General features: G+C 44.9%; 1 protein-coding gene across 2 annotated transcripts in view; it reads right to left on the reverse strand.

The window, feature by feature from the left end:
- Positions 1 to 11,434, reverse strand: part of TMOD2 (tropomodulin 2) — a 45,551-nt gene extending 34,117 nt beyond the window's left edge. For both annotated transcript variants that reach the window (XM_061182115.1, XM_061182116.1), the window contains exon 1: positions 11,325 to 11,434. The gene's annotated coding sequence lies outside the window, so the exon portion shown is untranslated. The remainder of the gene's footprint in view (positions 1 to 11,324) is intronic.
- Between the last annotated feature and the right edge of the window lie 2,650 nt (positions 11,435 to 14,084).

The following is a 14,084-nucleotide window of genomic DNA, read 5'->3' on the forward strand; positions in this document are numbered from 1 at the left end:
TCATACTTGTCATTGCCTATGTATGCATAAATAACAAAAGCACCAGCTTCAAAAATAGCAAAAGGGGTGTCAGGAGTTTGGAAAATATCTCAGGGACTTTTTAAAGTAGTGGAATACTCTTTTAAAACCTAACATAATTTACAGAATAGGTTTAAGAGCCAACATCAAAGGCTTTTAGTTCTTTTACAGATTTTTTTTTTTTTTAAATTACCACTCTTGATGGCACAGAGGAGATACTGTGTGGAAAAGACCAGACACTGATGAATATGAGTGATTCAAAAAGTTGGAGTCTGAACATGAAGAAGCTTTAAGAATATTAACCAGGGGCTTCCCTGGTGGTACAGTGGTTAAGAATACGCCTGCCAATGCAGGGAACACGGGTTGGAGCCCTGGTCCGGGAAGATCCCACATGCTGTGGAGCAACTAAACCCGTGCGCCACAACTACTGAATCCCGCGCGCCTAGAGCCCGTGCTCCGCAACAAGAGAAGCCACCGCGACGAGAAGCCCATGCACCGCAACGAAGAGTAGCCCCTGCTGGCCACAAGTAGAGAAAGCCCGTGCACAGCAACGAAGACCCAACGTAGCCAAAAATTAATTAATTAATTAATTAGTTTTTTTAAAAAAAGAATATTAACCCATTCATTTCCATTTTCCCTTTTTCTGTATGCACAGAGGTGATATATTATTTTTTAAAATGTATGTGTATTCATAGCAGCTTTATTTGTAATAGCCCAAACCGTAAATAACCTGAATGATCATTAGTAGGTGAGTGGATAAACAAATTGTGGTATATCCACATAATGGAATCTACTCAGAAATAAAAAGTAATGAACTATTGATACACACGGTAACTTGGATGAACCTCAAAACAATTATACTGAATGAAAGAAGCCAGATCAAAAAGAATGTATATGGCATGATTCCATTTGTCTAAAATTCTAGAAAATGTAAACCGCTCTATATGACAGCAAGCAAAACAGTAGTTGCTTGGGGATGGGAGAGAGGTAGGGAGGGGAAGAGGCTTACGAAGGGGCATGAGGAAATTTTGGGGGTTTGATTGTGGTGATGGCTTCACAGGTGCATGCATATGTCAAAATTCATCAAATTGCATCGGTTTAAATATGTGCAATTTGTTGAATGTCAGTTCAAAAAGTCTATGTGTAAGTCTAAAACAGCTCTTCAATAAAGTAAAAAAATTATATTTCTAAGAAGGGTCACTTTTTTTTTTTTTCTTTTTGGCCACACCGTGTGGCTTGCAGGATCTTAGTTCCCCGACCAGGGATTGAACCTGGGCCCTGGCAGTGAAAGTGCCAAGTCCTAACCACTGGACGGCCAGGGAATTCCCAAGAAGGGTCACATTTTAATTGGCAGCATTTTTCTTCTCGGTGGTATGTAAAATACTGGTGCATTTTACAACTGATGGTATCTTAAGAGTTGATAAGATTCCATTTGCAGTTCTATTCCAGGATTCTACAACTATACCCCAACTTCTTATCTTCCCCTGAAACAGACTTGCTCTCCTGGTTTTCTGGATCATACTATTAATCTACCAGTCAGTCACTGCCAAAACTCAGACCACTTGAGTTTCTTTTCCTTCTTTCCCTGTCTCGTTGGTTACCACCTCCTGTGGATTCTTATTGTACAATACTTTTCACACCATCCCTTCCTGTCACTCTTGCTTTAGATCTTTGTTCTTTCAGACCTGGAGTACTCTCATTGCATCTTGAAAGGATTCTATTCTTCCCTCTAAGCCACCCAGAGCACCATGGTTAGATCATCTTTCTTCACACTGCTAACAAGCCACTTCCCTGATTAAGGACTTACAATGGCTCCCTCTTGTCTACACAATGAAATTCAGACAGTCTAGCATCACAAACTCCTATTATTTGGCTTTGATCTGCACTTTCTGTTTTCTGTCTTCATTACTTTCCTAGGGAGCCCTCCAATCCAGACAAAATTGTTTATTCGCTCTCTGTGGTTGGCAAAATAATGGCCCCCTAAAGATGTCCATATGCTAATCCCCAGAACCTGGGAATATGTTACTTCACATGGCAAAAGAGACTGGGTGTGATTAAATCAAGGATCTTAAACTAGGGAGACTATCCTGGATTATCTGGGTGGGTGCAATGTAATCACAGGGCTCTTAAAAGATGGAAGAGGAAGGCAGAAGAGTCAGAGAATGATATGTGATGACCAAAGCAGAGGGACAGAGTGATGCAATTGCTGGCTTTGAAGATGGAGGAAGCAGCCGAGAGACAAGAAATGTGTGCATCCTTTAGAAGCTGGAAAAGGCCTGGAAATGAATTCTGCCCAGAGCCTTCAGAAAGGAATGCAGCCCTGCTGATGCCCTGATTTTAGCCCAAAGAAACCTGCTTTGGACTTCCAATCTCCAAAACTGTGCAATAATAAATTTGTGTTGTTTTAGGCCCCTGCATTTGTGACAGCAGCAACAGGAAACTAATATACTCTCTTATTCATAGACTTCCATTTTCCAAGATAATTGTTCTGGATATCTCGTTTGCCCTCCCAATTCACTTCCCACCCTGCTCTGTACCCTAGGAAGATGTTGTATTTACACGGCATCAAGGCTCCCTTGCTCTCTGGCTTCTGTTTGGCCAACAGGAGGCACTAGCAGGAAAATGGAGGGCAGGCGGAGAAGGAGGTTGGTCCAGAAGGCCACATTGCCTACCAGGAAGCCCCCTCTACACAGCTGCCCCTACGCCCTTGCTGACTTCAGGCCTGGGGGTGGTGAAGGGTTCCTATGTGGCTAGTGCCAGATTTCTGCCTTGTTGGATTCCTCAAACCCTCCTTACAACTTTGTAAATAGCCTCTTTATTAAAATTCCCTCCAATTATTCAGTTTGAGTGTGTCCTCTGTTTCTTGTTGGGACCTTGGCTGATATAGTAATATTACTTGGAATGCCCTTCTCTATTCTCATGGTCAATCCACATGCTCTGCTTTTGAGACCTGGCTCAGATCCCAGCTCTGCAGGACCACAGCACGTCAGGGCTGAGTGAGGCCTTAACGATCATCCAGTCCAGCAACACAGAGGGTTTTTCTCCTGCTTCTCTCATCACTCCTTGGTCTCTTTTGGCAATTCTTCTTCCTCTACCTTAAATACTGGCATGTTACAAGATCCTGTCTTAGCATTTCTTTTCTTACACTGTACACTTTCCCTGAGGAAACTCATCCCCTCCAAAGTTTTAATTATAATCCATTACCTGAAGACCCCCAAATCCATATCTTTGATCTAGACTTTGTTCCTTGAGGGTTACGTCCATATATTTCCACTGCTGAACCAACATCTCTACTTCGCTGAATCAGGCTCAAATGTCAGAAGTATTCACATCATCTTTCCTTCCAAATAGCTTCTCCTCTGGAATTTCCAATTTTAGGGATTTGGCCAAGAAACCAGGGAGCCATCCTTGACATCTTCTCTTCCTTGTCTCCTCCTCGCCCACCAATAACCAAATCTGGTCCATACCTAAACATGTTGAGAATCCGCCTACGTCACTTGCCTGCACTGCCACATCCAGCCTTAGTCCATCTGCATCCATTCTCCATACAAATGGCCAAAGTGATCTTTTTAACCAACTCTGCCCTAGTTACTTAAAATCCTCCAGTGGCTTCCCTTCGCTTGGAGGGTAAGGTTCAAATTCACAGCCTGACCTCTGTCATCCTCATCAGCCTCATCCTGCACTGCACTCCCCATCTCCTCCTGGCTCCAGCCCCCTGGACCACTTCCAATTCCTGGATCATGCCTTATGTTGTTTCCTCTGCTCAGAGCACTCTTTTTTTTTTTTTTTTTTTTTTTTAAACATCTTTATTGAAGTATAATTGCTTTACAATGGTGTGCTAGCTTCTGCTTTACAACAAAGTGAATCAGTTACACATATACATATGTTGCCATATCTCTTCCCTCTTGCATCTCCCTCCCTCCCACCCTCCCTATCCCACCCCTCTAGGTGGTCACAAAGCACCGAGCTGATCTCCCTGTGCTATGCGGCTGCTTCCCACTAGTTATCTATTTTACATTTGGTAGTGTATATATGTCCATGACACTCTCTCACCCTGTCACATCTCACCCCTCCCCCTCCCCATATCCTCAAGTCCATTCTCTAGTAGGTCTGTGTCTTTGTTCCCATCTTGCCACTAGGTTCTTCATGACCTCTTTTTTTTTTTTTCCCCTTAGATTCCATATATATGTGTTAGCATACTGTATTTGTTTTTCTCTTTCTGACTTACTTCACTCTGTATGACAGACTCTAACTCCATCCACCTCATTACAAACACCTCCATTTCATTTCTTTTTATGGCTGAGTAATATTCCATTGTATATATGTGCCACATCTTCTTTATCCATTCATCCGATGATGGACACCTAGGTTGCTTCCATGTCCTGGCTATTGTAAACAGAGCTGCAATGAATATTTTGGTACATGACTCTTTCTGAATTATGGTTTTCTCAGGGTATATGCCCAGTAGTGGGATTGCTGGGTCATATGGTAGTTCTATTTTTAGTTTTTTAAGGAACCTCCATACTGTTCTCCATAGTGGCTGTATCAATTTACATTCCCACCAACAGTGCAAGAGTGTTCCCTTTTCTCCACACCCTCTCCAGCATTTATTGTTTCTAGATTTTTTGATGATGGCCATTCTGACCGGTGTGAGATGATACCTCATTGTAGTTTTGATTTGCATTTCTCTAATGATTAATGATGTTGAGCATTCTTTCATGTGTCTGTTGGCAATCTGTATCTCTTCTTTGGAGAAATGTCTATTTAGGTCTTCTGCCCATTTTTGGATTGGGTTGTTTGTTTTTTTGTTATTGAGCTGCATGAGCTGCTTGTAAATCTTGGAGATTAATCCTTTGTCCGTTGCTTCATTTGCAAATATTTTCTCCCATTCTGAGGGTTGTCTTTTGGTCTTGTTTATGGTTTCCTTTGCTGTGCAAAAGCTTTTAAGTTTCATTAGGTCCCATTTGTTTATTTGTGTTTTTATTTCCATTTCTCTAGGACCTGGGTCAAAAAGGATCTTGCTGTGACTTATGTCATACAGTGTTCTGCCTATGTTTTCCTCTAAGAGCTCAGAGCACTCTTACCCCCACTTTCTCTGGCTGACTGGTAGCCAACTCATCTTCCAGTCTCAATGTAAGCTTCAATTCCTCAGAGAGGCCTTGTTCAGACCCCCAGGCAGGTCTGAGTCACTCCCCACCCCATGGCACACCCCTTATTCAGAGCTCTCCTTGACTTTATTACAATTGCTTGTTTTATCTCTGTCTTCCTTGCTAAGCTCTGTGAGGGTGGAGACTGTATCAGTTTTAGTCATTGTTATAATCCTGGCTCTCAGCACAGGTCTTGACCCACAGAAGACATCCAACAAGTATTGTGCAACAAATGTCAAATGAAGGAAATGAGCTCAGAGAGGTGAAGCGACCCGTTGGTCCAGAGATCATTCCACCATATCCACAGCCTGCACCCTCCGTCACGGAACTTTCTGAGGCCACCTAAACGCACAGAAGTTGCTCTGTTTGCTAAATCTCGTTGCCTATGTCACCAGTTGAGTGTTCATCCCTCTCTCATTATTTTTTATGTATGCTACATAAACGGTTCACTCTCCAACTACACCACCAACTCGTAGAGGACAGGGATGACGTCATAATTCTTTATATTCCTGGGCTTCTTGTACATACATTCAACAAATATCTACTGAAAGCCCACCTTTTCCAATGCTGGGACAAAAGCAGTGAAGAGAACAGATGATATCTTGTGCCCTAACTGAGCTTACAGTTTGGCAGTGAGAGAGACTTTAATTAAGTAGTTACAATAACATGTTAATACTATGTAACAGTACCTGTTAAAACAAATTGCATATGTTGTGCCAGTGCATCACAGGAGTCTTAAAGCCAGAGGAGAAAAAAAACAGTGTATCCTCCGGGAGCACAACTCTGATTTAAAGATTTGGGGGAAAGCTGGTTTTATTTTTAATAACAAATATAAATATATGTGAATACATTATTCACATAGCTTTTAAAGTCAAATCACAGATTTCTAGCTCATGGCTAGCCTGCTTTAGCCCCTACCCAGGCCTCCCAGAGTTCATATTTGTCCTCTTCGGAAAGCTTCCAAAGAGTTGCCGCAGCCTCACCTCCGGCAGAGTGTGTCCCATGGCAAGCTCTCAACATGCAACGAGAAACTAATATGCACACTGCAGTGAAGCAAGCGCCAGAGCTTCCAGGAGTCCAGGTGGGCATGTACACCAACCGGTTAGAAAATGAACAAGAGGAGCAAGGACTTGAGCTGAAGGGAGGATGATTCGGGCCCTCTGATAACTCTTCCTGTTACCAAAGATACGAGCCCGGAGAAGGAAAACAAGCAGTGTGGCTTCCTTCGCTTCTCTTTCCGCTACCTTATTTGTATAACTGTGGCATGAAAGAGGAAAATCAGATACAGCACGAAGTGCCCAGCCTTTGGCCCTCCCTCCCCACACAATTAGAACCAAAGCCAAAACAAGCAGCCCTATTTATTAAATCTGATCCAAACCAAAGATCAATTTTTACAAAAGAATAAGAAAAAAATACTTGTAAAACCTAGTGAGAAGTTTTTTAAATGGGTAAAACAGTGCCATAAATTGTTTTGGAGTACATACATATCTGGGAAAGCTACAAAGGACTGCACATGGAAAAGACAGACACCACATAGCGAGGGGAGGGGGAGTTGATTGGGGAAGGAGGACTTGGGCTTCCACCGCACTGATGATGATTTAGTCCCAAGGGGGGTAGTCAGTAAGTGAGAAGTTATTATTCTTTATTATATATCTTCAATATTTTATAGTAATCTTTAAACAATCAGTGAACCAGTTTGCACAAGAGCCAAACCTACATTTTCTAAAACTAGCAAATTAGAAGAAAATCAGCTTATCGATATATCCTCCAACAAAACAGGAATTGATCCTATATGAATGAACAGTTTGTCTCTGAGACCATTTGTTCTTAACTTCCCAATCTTACAACGCAAAAGTTGCCATAGCTCAGGGCTTCCCTGGTGGCGCAGTGGTTGAGAATCTGCCTGCCAGTGCAGGGGACGCGGGTTCGAGCCCTGGTCTGGGAAGATCCCACATGCCGCGGAGCAACTCGGCCCGTGAGCCATAATTACTGAGCCTGCGCGTCTGGAGCCTGTGCTCGGCAACAAGAGGCCGCGATAGTGAGAGGCCCGTGCACCGCGATGAAGAGTGTCCCCCACACCGCGATGAAGCGTGGCCCCCGCTTGCCACAACTAGAGAAAGCCCTCGCACAGAAACGAAGACCCAACACAGCCAAAAATAAATATAAAAATAACTAAATAAATACATACATACATACATACATAAAAAGAATGTAAGCAGACAAGAATAGCATTAAAAAAAAAAAAAAAAAAGTTGCCATAGCTCAAACTGTGCTTGAAAACTGTCTCCTTTTAAAACAATGTGCCCACCAGTAACCACCCCCTCCAGGTTCAGAAGAGCACAGAAGACAAAAAGCATGGGCCTTGGAGTCAGCCAGCCCTTGAACTGATGGTTACAGATCCATGTGCGAGTGACAACCTCTCCAAGCCTCTGTCCCTTCCTCTGTAAAACAGGCAAAGAGCAGTACTTATCTCAGAGGGTGGTTCCCTCCGTTAACCTTGTCAGGATCTGTTGAACATGGAGAGGCAGCACCCTATAGGAGCCCTGGGTCAGCACTGCCAGGGGTAGCAAGCCACCATGGGTAGGCTGGTCAAAGTATGAGATAGGTTTCCACCTGGGCAGGAAGTTGCCAAGAAGCTTCCTGGCGGGGGCAGAAGGGCTCTAGCATGGAAGTCTCACTGTCTGCCCAGACTGCCACCTGGTTTCTAATTATCTTGGCAGGTCCTACTCCCTGCTGCTGCCCTACCCCTTTGTCTGGCCCTATTCTCTGTTTTCTGAGGAGTTCTTGTTTCTTGACTTCTAACTCCTTGCCTTCCACATGGGTGTCTGGGTCTTTCTGGTTTTCAACTGCCTATTGGTTCTAGCCATGTCCCCTCATCTTGGCTTCAGGAAGTTATGGGCTTCTCACTTCTTGACTGGCACTATGGTTTCTCTACTTTTTGTCTTTTCTGCCTGCTTATGCGTCTTTGACCCACCTATCTTCTCTCCTTCTCTGGCATCTGTATCCCAGTTAGGTTTTGATCAAAGCTTTGTTATGACTTACAGGTGCTATGTGCACCTTGACTCATGACTGCTTATCAAGATGATATGCTAAATATTTAACTGGTAGGAAATGGGCACTGTCCTATAAGAATGGTTGTCAGCTATAAACGACAGGGATGGCTGACCCTGTATATACTGGCTGAACAGTAGCCCAGCTCTCTAGCCTCAAGACCCCTCCCACTGCTCTGACAAGAGGCCTCCTGGTTCTTTCATTGGGCTGGTGCCTCAGATTGGCTCCTTACTCCTCATGTCCTGGCTTGGCATGGCTGACCTTGCACCTTGTTTCATGAGCTCCTATTACCCCCAGTCCTAGAGCTGACCTTCTCATTCCTACTCTACTCAGCCGTCACCAGGGAAACCGAGGAATACTGGCAACACACAGGAAAGAGATGGGGTAGCCCTGATGCCAAAACAGGGGGGCAGAACATAAAAGCATATGTATATATATTTCAGGTATAGGAAAAACATCCTTGCAGCAAAAGGTTCTGTATAAAATTAAGTGCTGTATCTTAAGTATTGGTTCTGTTTTCTTGGTCTGGTAATAGGTAATAGTTCTCTTTTGCATCTGCCTTCTATGAGCCTCTTTGAGCCATGTGGGTGCAGATCTTGAACTCAGAGAGGAAAGGGATAGCACTTTCAGAATGGTTCTTGGGTAGGGCTAGAATTTCTAAGGTTTGGGAATTATTAATACTTTAGGGTTGGAGTTAGGGGATGAGATGTCTTAAGAATAAATGATTCATAGTAGCCAAGACAAACCAAAAAAGAGAACTTCCCCTGACCCAACTCACACCTCCAATAGGATTTAAATCTTGGGAACCTGAAGCCACAGACTCACTGTGAGTCCCCCGCAGACCCACTGCTTTTTTCTGTCACTAACCACGCTGTCCTCTACAATCCTTTCCTTTGTTTACTTATCTATTTTATTGATCACCTCAATTTTCATTTAAAAAGTTCAAATCTACAGAAAACGTAAAATAGTACAATAAACACCTGTATACAACTCTCTTTAATTCACCAGCTGTCATCATTTTGCTGCATTCTCGAGCGTCCTCCCCAACTCTTCTAATCCCCCTCCACCCTGAACCCGCTGAAAGTTGCAGACATCATGACACTGTGCCTCAAATACCCATATCTCAAAAGAAAAAGACAGTGTCCTACATGACCACAGTACCACCACTGCACCTAAGAAAATGAAAAGTAATTCCATAATATTATCTAATATGCAGTCCGTATTCAAATCTCTCCAATTGTCCGCAACTCATCATTTATAGCTATTTTTTATTTATTTTTTCTGATCTAGGATCCAAAGTTCACACATCCTGATTGGTTATCACTTGAATATTTTAATCTACAGTATCCCATTCCCACCGTCTTTTGGGAAGGAACACCACACACGTGAAGTTATGACCTTCTTATTGCATCCCAACAAGAGATGCATGATAGGTGTTGGTAAGCTTGATCATTCAGCTAAGGTGATGACTTCCTCATCTCTCCATTATAAGGACACATTTTCCCTAGGTAATCTGTGCCGAGATACTTTGAAAAAATGTGAAAATCCTGTTCCCCAACAACCGTTTGCTCAAAGGTTTTGTACCCCTGGATGAATCCTTGCCTGAATCAGTTACATTAGGGTTGCATAGCACTGGTTTTCTGGTTCTCTCATTCCTTCTATTGTGTATTTATTATTCAAACAATGACCCATCAGTACCCATCCTCTCTATCCTCAGTGTCTGTACTCTCTGCTTACTTTTTGCTGCGGTTTCCTCCCCTCCTTCTTGCTGACCACATCTGACTGCTCTGCCCAGCACGGGGGAGCCATTTGCTTCTCCCTTTACCTGCTGATCCCATCACTTCACCTTCAGCAAATTAAAAACAAACACGGAACATCCACAGCCTGTTGTTGTCTACCAATTTATAGTAATTTACAAAAAATAAAAGTTGTAATGCATATTTATTGGGTTAGACTGCAGAGAGTAGATAGAGGAAATTGGTTTTATTTTTTAAAAATCAGGTTGCCTAAACCTTGAAAAATCTTTCCTCCTCCCTAGGTAAAGCCGCTTGTTCTGTCACAATCAGGTTTTTGTAATGGTGTTGAACACCAGCACCCCTCATCCCCTCAGTTCCCTGATAATGAGAGTCTTGGAAGAACAGAGGTTTAGAAATCATGTAACCCGAATGCCCCGTTTTACCATGGAGAAAGAGGATAAGAGAGGTGAAGGGACTTGTCCAGGGTCCCTCAGCTCCTTAATGGTAGAGCTGGAAACGGGTTTTATAAATACCTTCTCCGGTGTTCTTTTCATTCCCTTCCCAAGGACCTGGTGATTCAGATGTTTAGTAGGCAAGAGGAAGCCCGTAGCATTCACAGCCTCCTTCATTGTTAATTTGCATTTTGCCCGCATCACCTTCCCACCTTTGAATACGTTAAGTAAAAATTCCCTTTAGGAGCCATTATTATTATTATTATTATTATTATTATTATTATTATTATTATTATTATTATTATAAAGCAATGTTCATTTCTGCAGGTCAACAGGGAACATTTAGGAAGACTCAAGGGAGCACATGCTACCATTACTTTAACCAGAAAAAAAATGAGTCCCGAGGACCTGCATCAGGCCGCTCTCGGAACGCTGCTTTCTCGGAGGCTGAAACGCCCTGCGGGTGACAGCTCCAGCCGGAGTGTACCCTTCCCCGTCGCCTGCTCTAACGCTGCAGTGACAGCATTAGACTCCAGGAGCCTGTCAAACGTTAACAGGAGAGCATAAAATGGGGAACAAAGCCCAGCGTGGAAAAACCCGGCCCCGCAGCTCAAGGAGGACAGAGACCGCGCCCTCACTGCGGCGGCCCGGGGGCTGCAGAGACTGCGGAGCCGCAGTGCAGGGCGTGGGACCCACACCCGCCGGGCGCCTCCAGCCCGCGCCGCCCTCTCCTCCGCACCGCCCGTCGAGCCGAGGAGGCCAGAGGCGGCCCCGGCCTCGAGCGCCCGCCCGGCAGAGCGCCGACGCCGCGGAGCATCCTCCCGAGGGCAGGGAGGGCGCGGCCGCCCCACGCTGCGGGCCGGGGGCTGCAGACGGCGCCTCGCCCGGGGGGGCCCCCACCCACACCCCGGCGCGCTCACCAGTCAGCGCACCCATCCTGGAGCCGGCGGTGCTGGCCGTCAGTCCGTCTGCCCCGAGGTAGAGGTAGAGCAGGGCGGCGCCGTGGCCGGGGCGAGCGCGGCAATCAACAGGCGGCTCCCGGCCGGGCGCGGCGCCGGGGCGCGCGGCTGCTGCGGAGCAGGCTGGGAAGCGTAGTTCGAGGCGGCGTGCGGCGGCCGCGCGGAGGCGGGACCCCCTGCCCCGTGGCTGCCACCCCGGGCTTCCTCACCCCTCCCCTGAAGGTGTCCTCGCCCGGAATCTGCGTCCCGACCCCGTAACCGCTGTGCAGGCGAGGAGGACCTCAGCCTTGGGACCAAGCTGTGCGGGCTCTTTGGAGAAGCTTGGGGCTACGGATAGGGTGGGTGGCAAAGGCTCTCCAAGCTTGTAAAGAGCTGTTGGGTGAGTGAGCATCTTTATGTGGAAGCCTTGTTAACACCGGCTCAGAGACAGGGCAGGCCTGCCCTAGGCTTTATTGGCTTTACGCCGGCCTAGGGCGGGGCGTGGGGAGGAGCAGCTGGGGTACATGCCTGGGGGTAGGGAGGTGGCGTGTAGCGAGGCCGATCTAAAGTTTGTGGGTGAGAATGTTCGAGAGCCCACGCACACGCAGTGGAGTCACTAGAGGAGAGGCTGGCTAATTTAGCCTCTCTGTGCATCCTTATCTGTAAGGTAGGCTTAAAGCTTGAAGACATGTTGTGAGGACTAAACGCATTTTAGGTGCATATGTGAAAGCACCTGTGTCTGGCACTTAGCACATACTCCATAAATGTTCCATTCTCGGGAGTTGCAAGGGAGACCCGGGCACACTTCCGGCCTCGAAAGCCCTACGTATAATGCTAAGCTAAAGATAGTCGTCCTCGTTGGTCTAGGTAAATAAATGTTACAACCCGCCGGGTTTGCTATTGTCAGCCGTTTAGCAGGCTCACTTCATCCGGAATGTAAACTGTGATGTGTCCTCTATGCCAGGTTCTTGGGAACTACAAAGATAGAGAAAATACTGTCTGGTCTCTGAAGCATGAAGTGGGGTGGGGTGACATTGGACAAAGATTGAAATTATGAAAATATATGGCATAATAGGATTACCTTCCAGAAACGTTTTCTAATCAGATGTGATATCTCTCCTTTTTGAACCCTTGCTGCATATTTTCAGTGCAATATTTCACATTGTGGTGGGATTTGCATCTTCCAGATGTGGTGGAAGGAAAATGAACCAAAGAGATGGATGCACCATTGCTGGCATAATCTCTGAAATAGGCAAAGGGTGAATGGAGGTGAAACAGTATCATAATCTGGCATGACCTGTGCAGTAATCATGTGACCAAAAAAAAAAAAGTGCCGCAGAGAATGACATGTTTGAAAATAGTAGCATCACTTTGCATTTGTGGAAGTACTTTCCTATCCATGTTCTCGCTTGATTTTTGCAACAACCCTGTAAGAGGCAGAGTGAGGATTTTCTTCAGTTAGAGTTCTAAGAGACACAGAGAGGTGATATGAGTTATTCGGTCATCCAGCTGGTCATTAAGCCTATCTTCTCTCCTTCAGCCCTGACCTTCCCCAAAGAGGCACTCACAGCACTCTGTTTCCTTTGTACATTTCAAAACAGGGCCATACCTTCCCCAGCAAGAGGGCTGAATCAGAAAATAAAGTTAATTCTCAAAGGCTCTTGGAACTATAAAGATGAACAATGGCATACAGTAGCTGCTGATTGAGATACCAGTGTCGTTTCCACTATCAACACTATAGTAATGGACTACAGTTTTGGCCTCCTCACCAGAATGACTAATCTGAGAGGGAAGGAGTGAACTTAAATGGAGGTGTGACCAAATCAATTTAAATCACATTCCCAAGTTTTCCTATACGTTTGTTATTCCAAGTATCCTATGTAACAGACCAGATGTCTTTGACTTTTTTATGTTGTACATTTGTCACAAATTATAGCTTTCTGTTAAATAAGAATAGGACTGCTTACAGGTCAAGCTAGTAGCTTCCTCGGAGAAAGCTGATGGTAGGCATAAGCTGAAAATAATAAAGCAATTTTATTCAGATTTGAAGAAAGTGTAGCAAAGGTTTGATATAGCAAAGATACTTAGTGGTGTACTATCTTTCTCATTGGCTTCCTTGTGATTCCCTGAAAGGAAAATGTCTGCATGTGATGAAATGAATGGAGCACTGCTTCAGATGAAGATTGTGAAAGGAAGCAGGCATAGAAATGATTTCTTAGGTTAAAGTTATAGGTGGCAGCCAAAGCAGAGATACAAGAGCTATCCAACAGTCTCAGTCCCATTTATATGAAAATGTAAAATTGAAACACAACTCCTAGAGCTGGAAGGGACCTTACAGATCATCTTGTCTAGCCTCTTCATGCAATGAGGAGGCTGATATGTCGACAGTAAATTCGCAATGGAATATGTAACATACATCATTTGGAACACGTAGTAGATACTGTTGCTTGCCTACTCAACATCCATTCCCCCCTTTTCCTTCTTCTTTGCAGAAGCCTGGAAAGGTGTTCACCCATTAGGGAACCTGAGCCTATTACCATCCCATACCAACCTATCATGGGCAAGAGGAATACAATCCTCTTGACTGGCCACTGAGAGATTAGGGGTGGGCATGTGACCCAGTTCTGGCCAGTGAGGCCTGAGGAGGGGTCAGCTGAAGTCCTTCTAGAAAAGGTTTTCTTGCTCTTAAATAGAGGCGTACAGGGAAACATGCCACCATCTCCATGGGATGTTGTTGCATCT

Source organism: Eubalaena glacialis, chromosome 2 (genome assembly GCF_028564815.1).
Source record: "Eubalaena glacialis isolate mEubGla1 chromosome 2, mEubGla1.1.hap2.+ XY, whole genome shotgun sequence".
NCBI lineage: Eukaryota > Metazoa > Chordata > Mammalia > Artiodactyla > Balaenidae > Eubalaena > Eubalaena glacialis.